Here is a 7087-nt window from a genome sequence, read left to right as displayed (position 1 = left end):
AGTCTCCACCCAATATGAAGTATTGCGTAACAGACCATCCCCCTACAGCAAATCTGCACAGGAGGCCGAGGTGATGTCACTCACAGATGAGTCTTTACATATTTAGATGGGAAGGAGGTGAAAATAGTCTGAACATTGTTCATTTTATGCCTGATTTCAGTAAAATAATTTGTTTGATTTTGTATTAATCATGTACTTACAGGACCTGGTGGGGGTGGGATTTATAAGTGTTTTGGATTATCAGATGAATGTGGAAAAATAAAACTCCACCCTTTTGAAATGGTCTATCTTTATGCGACATGGGTTTCCAATGTAAATTTTTAATGTAGAGATACTTCATCATATACAGTATGTACAAGACAGGATACGATGCACAAGGTAAATCATCGAGAAACCACTCTCACCTTCTTGTTCATCTCAAAAAGCGGAGCTGTAGGTGCTCGCTGAGGCTTGTAACCTGCCAAAAGTTAAGACAGCCAACATTTAGGCGGGATTCACACGACCGGGTCCCGCCCGAGCCCGAGTGTCGGCCAGTAAAATCGGCCATTTTGCCCCGCCGGTTTGCATAAAGTTTTGCATCCGTTCCGGGCCGGGCAGATCTGGACAGTGACATCAGCGGCAACTCCTGAAGGGGAATCCCCATGTGTTCGGGGATTCCGCTTCAGGAGTTTCCCCTGATGTCACTGCCCAGATATGGACAGAGACATCAAGCGCTCTGTCCAGGAGCGGAATCCCTGAAAACACAGGGATTCCGCTCCTTCAAGGAGCTAAAGTGGGGCTAGCACATAGCAGAGCAGGGAGATACCTTCCCGCTCTGCTATAGTGGCGTCGCTACAGTAGTAGCAGCCGCAGCAGCAGCAGCTGCTAGCGGCGCCATGGAAGGTCTCGCCGGGCCAGGGCGCTTTTAACAAGCAGGGGAAGGGAGCCAGCACAGCGCTCCCTTCCACCTGCTGTACACCCCGGCCCTGTCACACAGTGTACAGCGTACAGCCATTCGTCCGAATGGCATCAACTCCTCCTCCTCACATGCACTCTGCGCTGTGAGGAGGAGGAGATAGAGCGCAAGCCACGGAAAACCCGGCCATCACTCGGGACACATTCCGGTGATGGCCGTGTATTACCCGGCCCCATAGACTTCTATGGGAGCCGGGCGGCCGGGTACCCGGCCGAAAATAGAGCATGTCCTATTTTTTTACGGCCGGTTTTCCCGGCCGTCAAAAAATCGGTCGTGTGAATAGCCCCATTAGGGGTCTATTATTCCTAATGCAGCCGGATGCCGACCGATTTATGAACGGCCGGCACCCGGACGGGAAATCCTGTCATGTGAATGAGGCCTAACACTGACTCTAGGTACGATTTTGGCATCACCCACAATTATGGGCCCATTGGTAGTAGGACTTTTGTTGGATCATCGGGTTAGCCAATTGAGAGAGCAAGAGATGACAGACCTGACAACAAAGGTATGTGCAGACAGGTTACAGAAAATTGGCTTGTCCCTGAATTTAATAATGCCACCATTAGGTTTGTAGAAGCCTGCATGATGTGCACACAGCATGACATATGTAAAACAGCAAAGGTACCTATAAAAACTGCACGCCGCCAGATTACCCGTTCCAGCGACTGCAGAACATACAACTACCCGAGGTAGGTGTGTATGAAAAGTTGCTTGTATGTGTAGACCTGTTCTCAGGGTTACCTGAAGCCTGGCCAGTACCTTCCCCACTGCAGAAGTTGTGTGTAGTGACGGGAATAGTTTTTATCCCAAGTATTGGACTGGTGTTTGTACAATGATAAGATATCAGCAGTTCTCCAGATGTTATTCCAAAGTTAGTTTGTTTAATAATGATATTCAAGAAGTGTTGTGGGAATATTAACCCCTTAAGGACGCAGCCTTGTTTTGGCCTTACGGCTCGGAGCCCATTTTTGAAATCTGACATATTTCACTTTATGTAGTAATAACTTCGGAATGCTTTAACCTATCCATGCGATTCTGAGATTGTTTTCTCGTGAGATATTGGGCCTTATGTTAGTGGTAAAATTGGGTCGATTTATTCAGTGTTTATTTGTGAAAAATTACAAAATTTAGAGAAAATTTAGAAAAAATTGAAGTAGTTACTAATTAACATTTCCCATATGTCTACTTTACATTTGCATCATTTTTTGAATATTCTTTTATTTTTCTTGGACGTTACAAGGCTTAGAACAGAAACAGCAATTTCTCATATTTTTAGGAAAATTTCAAAAACCTTTTTTAAGGTACCTGTTCAGTCCTGAAGTGGCTTTGAGGGGCCTATGTATTAGAAACCCCCATAAAGCACCCCATTTTAAAACCTAGACCCATCAAAGTATTAAAAACAGCATTTAGAAAGATTTTTTTAACCCTTTAGGCATTTCACAGGAATTAAAGCAAAGTGGAGGTGAAATTTGCAAATTTAAATTTTCTTGCTGAATTTCAATTTTATTCCATTATTTTCTATAACACAGAAGGTTTTACCAAAGAATCACTACTAAATATGTATTGTTCAGATTCTGCAGTTTTTAGAACTGTCCCACATGTGGCTCTAGTGTGCTCTTATACTAAAACACAAGCCACAGAAGCAAAGAAGTACCTAGTTCATTTTGGGGCCTCTTTTTTTAAATTAGAATATATTTTAGGCAGCATGCCAGGTTTGAAGAGGTGTTGAGGTGCCAAAACAGTAGGAATCCCCCAAAAGTGACGCCATTTTGGAAACTACACTCCTCAAGAAATGGTTGTTGTTACCATTTTGAACCCACAGGTTTTCCACAGCACGTATTTGAATTGGGCTGTGAAATTAAAAAAATGCAATTTTTTTCCAATAAGAAGTAATTTTTGATTAAAATGTCTTCTTTTCACAGGGAACAAAATACTCAATTTTGTTGCCCAATTCCACCAGAGTGCAGCAATACCCCATTTGTGGTAATAAACTGCCGTTTGGGCCCATGGGAGGGCTCAGAAGGAAAGGAACGCAATATGATCTTTGGAGTCTAGATTTTGCTGGAATGGTTTTCGGGTGCGATGTCGCATTTGCAGAGCCCCAGAGGTATGAAAGCAATGGTGACCCACCAGAAGTGACCCCATTTTGAAAACTACACCCCTCAAGGAATTCATTTATGGGTGTTGTGACCATTTAGACCCCACAGTTTTTTCACAGAATTTATTTGAATTGGGCTGTGAAATTAAAAAAATGCAATTTTTTTCCAATAAGAAGTAATTTTTGATTAAAATGTCTTCTTTTCACAGGGAACAAAATACTCAATTTTGTTGCCCAATTCCACCAGAGTGCAGCAATACCCCATTTGTGGTAATAAACTGCCGTTTGGGCACATGGGAGGGCTCAGAAGGAAAGGAACGCAATATGATCTTTGGAGTCTAGATTTTGCTGGAATGGTTTTCGGGTGCGATGTCGCATTTGCAGAGCCCCAGAGGTATGAAAGCAATGGTGACCCACCAGAAGTGACCCCATTTTGAAAACTACACCCCTCAAGGAATTCATTTATGGGTGTTGTGACCATTTAGACCCCACAGTTTTTTCACAGAATTTATTTGAATTGGGCTGTGAATTAAAACAAATGTAATTTTTTCCAATAAGATGTAGTTTTGGGTCAAAATGTCAAATTTTCACAAGGAATAAAATACCCCATTTTGTTGCCCATTTTGTCCTGAGTGCGGCAATACCAGATTTGTGGTGATAAACTGTCGTTTGGGCCCATGGGAGGGCTCAGAATGAAAGGACTACCATTTGGCCTACTGGGGATTTTCTGGTGCTAAGTCATGTATGCGGAAGCCCCTGAGGTACCAGTACAGTTGAAACCCCCGAGAAGTGACCCCATTTTAAAAACTACACCCCTTAAGGCATTCATCTAGAGGTGTAGTGAGCATTTTGACCCCACAGGTATTGTGTAAAAGATAATGCGCAGCAGATGGTGCACAGGGAGATTTGCAATTTTCTATACATATATGCCAATTCAGTGTCCGATATATTGTGCCCAGCGTGTGCCACCGGAGACATACACACCATAAACTGTAATGTGGGTTCTCCCGGGTATGGCAATACCCTATAAGTGGCTGTTAACAGCTGCCTGGGCACACGGCAGGGCTCAGAAGGGAAAGATGAGGGGGATAAGCTGTGCGGAGTGCATCAGGGTAAGTAAAACTGGGGTAGATTAAAAATCAAGGGATGTATGATAAATTTTAAACCACTCTTTCATACAGAGCCCTGGTTTTTCAGGACACGTGTCACACTGATATATTGTGTCCTTCCTTATCCCCCTCTTGCACCTCTTTTGACTTTTTCCCTTCTTGCCAGTTTGGGGAACTTCTCCTGGACAGTGTTGCCCTGGTACGATGCGTGTGGCCTCGCTTCCAGAAGTACTGGGTGCCCCCCCTCCTTGGTCCCTAAAGATTAGGTTCTTGATGACCACCTCTTGAAATGACAGGAAAGTTCCCCTCTGGCTTGCACATCGACGTAGCACGTACGCATTGTACAATGCCATCTGTATGATGTGCATGGCCAGTTTCTTATACTACACCCTCGATTTCGGCATGGCATTGTAGGGCTTCAGGACTTTGTAGTCTACTATTGTAGTCCAGGATGCAGTCTGGTTTGGGGGTCTCTGTACTGATACCTCGTACTGGTACTGGTACATGGGTACTGGTGTGTACTGGTGTCGCCATGTATTGTTGTCCATACAAGGACATCTCTCCTGTCCTTGTACTTGACACACAATATGTTGCTGCTAGAGTGTGACCTGCTCTCACCCCTTCTGAGTGTTTGCCTAAGCAGAGTCTTAGGGAGGCCTCTCAGATTTCTTCTAGCAGTGTCGCATGCAGCAGTACTTCTGGAAGCAAGGCACTTGAAGTGTGGGACGCTGGTATAAAAATTATCCAGGTAGAGGTAGTAACCCTGGTCCAGCAGTGGGTGCACCAAATCCCACACAATTTTTGCATTAACTCCCAGTAAGGGGGGGGGGCATTCTGGGGGCTGAATACTGGTGTCCTTCCCTTCATATATCCTAAATTTGTACATATAGCCTGATGCACTCTCGCACAGCTTATACATCTTCACGCCATACCTTGCCCTCTTACTCGGCAGGTAATGGCGGAATTTAAGCCTCCCTTTAAAATGTATCAGGGACTCATCAACAGAAATACACTTTTTAGGGGTGTTTGCTTGGGCAAACCGGGCGCCGAAATGGTCTAATAGGGGTCTCAGTTTATACAAACTGTCAAAACTGGTGTCATCTCGGGGTGGGCACTGCTCATTATCAGTGTAATATAAGAAGCAAAGTATTGCCTCATAACGCATCCTGGACATGGACATAAGGTACATCGGGTGTGGTATAAGATGTCCGTGCTCAGGTAGGTCCTAATGGGTGGCTATTTCAGAAGCCCCATGTTCAAGCGAAGTCCCCAGAACTTGCTGAACTCTGCTGCGTCTACAGGGGTCCACCTGTGGGATTGGGCATAAAATGATGTGGGGTATACTGTTGAGCATATAAATTTGCCTGGGAGACCATAAGCTCTATAAAGTCATCAGTGAAGAAGAACTTGAAAAAGTCAATTTCACTGAGCCCTGCCGTATTACATTTGATCCCTGGGCTGCCTGTGTACTCAGGGAATTGGGGCTCATAAATGTCTGGTGTGGGGGTCCAAATGGGGTAACTTCGCTCGGGGGTTTCAACTGCGGAGGAGTCACTTCGCTCGGGGGTTTCAACTGCGGCAGGGTCATTTTGCTCGGGGGTTTCAACTGTAGTGGTGGTCTTGGGGCATCTCCTAGGGGGTTCCTCTTCTTCATCACTGGATGAGGAGGTGGATAAATAAAACAGTCTCGCCACCCGAAGAGTCTGTATCTGAAGCAAGAAATTAATATGCCTCTTTGGCAGTAAATGTCCGTTGGGACATGTTTGTTTGCTTCCCTAACTAGGAGCAATAGGCTGCTACCTAAACTAGCCCAAAAATTTGTGTTTTTATATAACAAGTGGGCTTCCCTGAGACTAAACCTAACTAGGGCGAGAGTTCCTAACACTAAACCTAACTAAATTTTATTTGAACTTCCCTGAGACTAAATCTAACTACTGCTACTATTCCCTGACACTAAACCTAACTAGATTATTCTGAGCTTCCCTGACACTAAACCTAACTACGGTGACGGGTGTCTGACACTAAACCTAACTAGAATATTCTGAGCTTCCCTGACGCTAAACCTAACTACGGTGATGGACCCCTAACGCTAGATCTAATTACGGTGATGGATTGCTGACGCTAAATTCCCTGATGCTATACCTAACTACGCTTTTGATGGTTCCCTAACATTAACTAACCCTAATACTAAACTAACCAGTTAAATTGTCTAAATTGTCTAAACGAACACATTTTTTTTTTTTTTTTTTTAACTTTTATATATTTTTTGTTTTATATATATTATAAAGAAAAAAAAGATAAAAATAATCCCCAGGGACCAAGAAATTGGTCCTGAAAACTAAGAAGTGGTCAGTGATAGGCGATCACTGACCAAAAACATGGGGGGAACACAAGGAGGAAGGGTACAGGAGTGGCTAGTGGATGGGGGAGATGGGAAGCAGAAAAAAGCAGAAAAAAAGTTAGTTTTTTTTTACACTTTGCTCTTCTCTCTCTCTTCTCACAACCGATCTGAACGCCTCGCTATCTCCAACAGAGGCGTTCAGGGCGGTTTCAGCAGGATGTGATGTCAGGGAGAGGAAGTGAAGAGACCGATCACCGCTATTGGACAGTTAGTCGCAACAGGTCCCGGCGTATTGAGATGTGATAGCCTGCTGTCCGAAACAGCAGCTGTCACAGCTCGTGAACGCGCGTGTGGAAAATGGTGATGCATTTTCCCTGTGATGTACTTTCCCGCCCTGAGCGCGAACAGTGCGGTCAGCATGTCGGAATAGTACATCACTGAGCGCGAAGGGTTTAAATACTGAGGTTAAGTTTTATGTAAAGTTCTAGATCAGCGTGCCTTAGCATTGGACTATTGGAGGCATGCGTCAGATAAAAGGTACAGGAGCGGAATATTCTCTTTTGAAAAAAAAAAAGCAACTTACC

The sequence above is a fragment of the Rhinoderma darwinii genome, chromosome 1 (assembly GCF_050947455.1).
Source record: "Rhinoderma darwinii isolate aRhiDar2 chromosome 1, aRhiDar2.hap1, whole genome shotgun sequence".
Taxonomy (NCBI): Eukaryota; Metazoa; Chordata; class Amphibia; order Anura; family Rhinodermatidae; genus Rhinoderma; species Rhinoderma darwinii.
The sequence above is the reverse complement of the archived record's forward strand: the minus strand, read 5'-3'. Positions refer to the sequence as shown.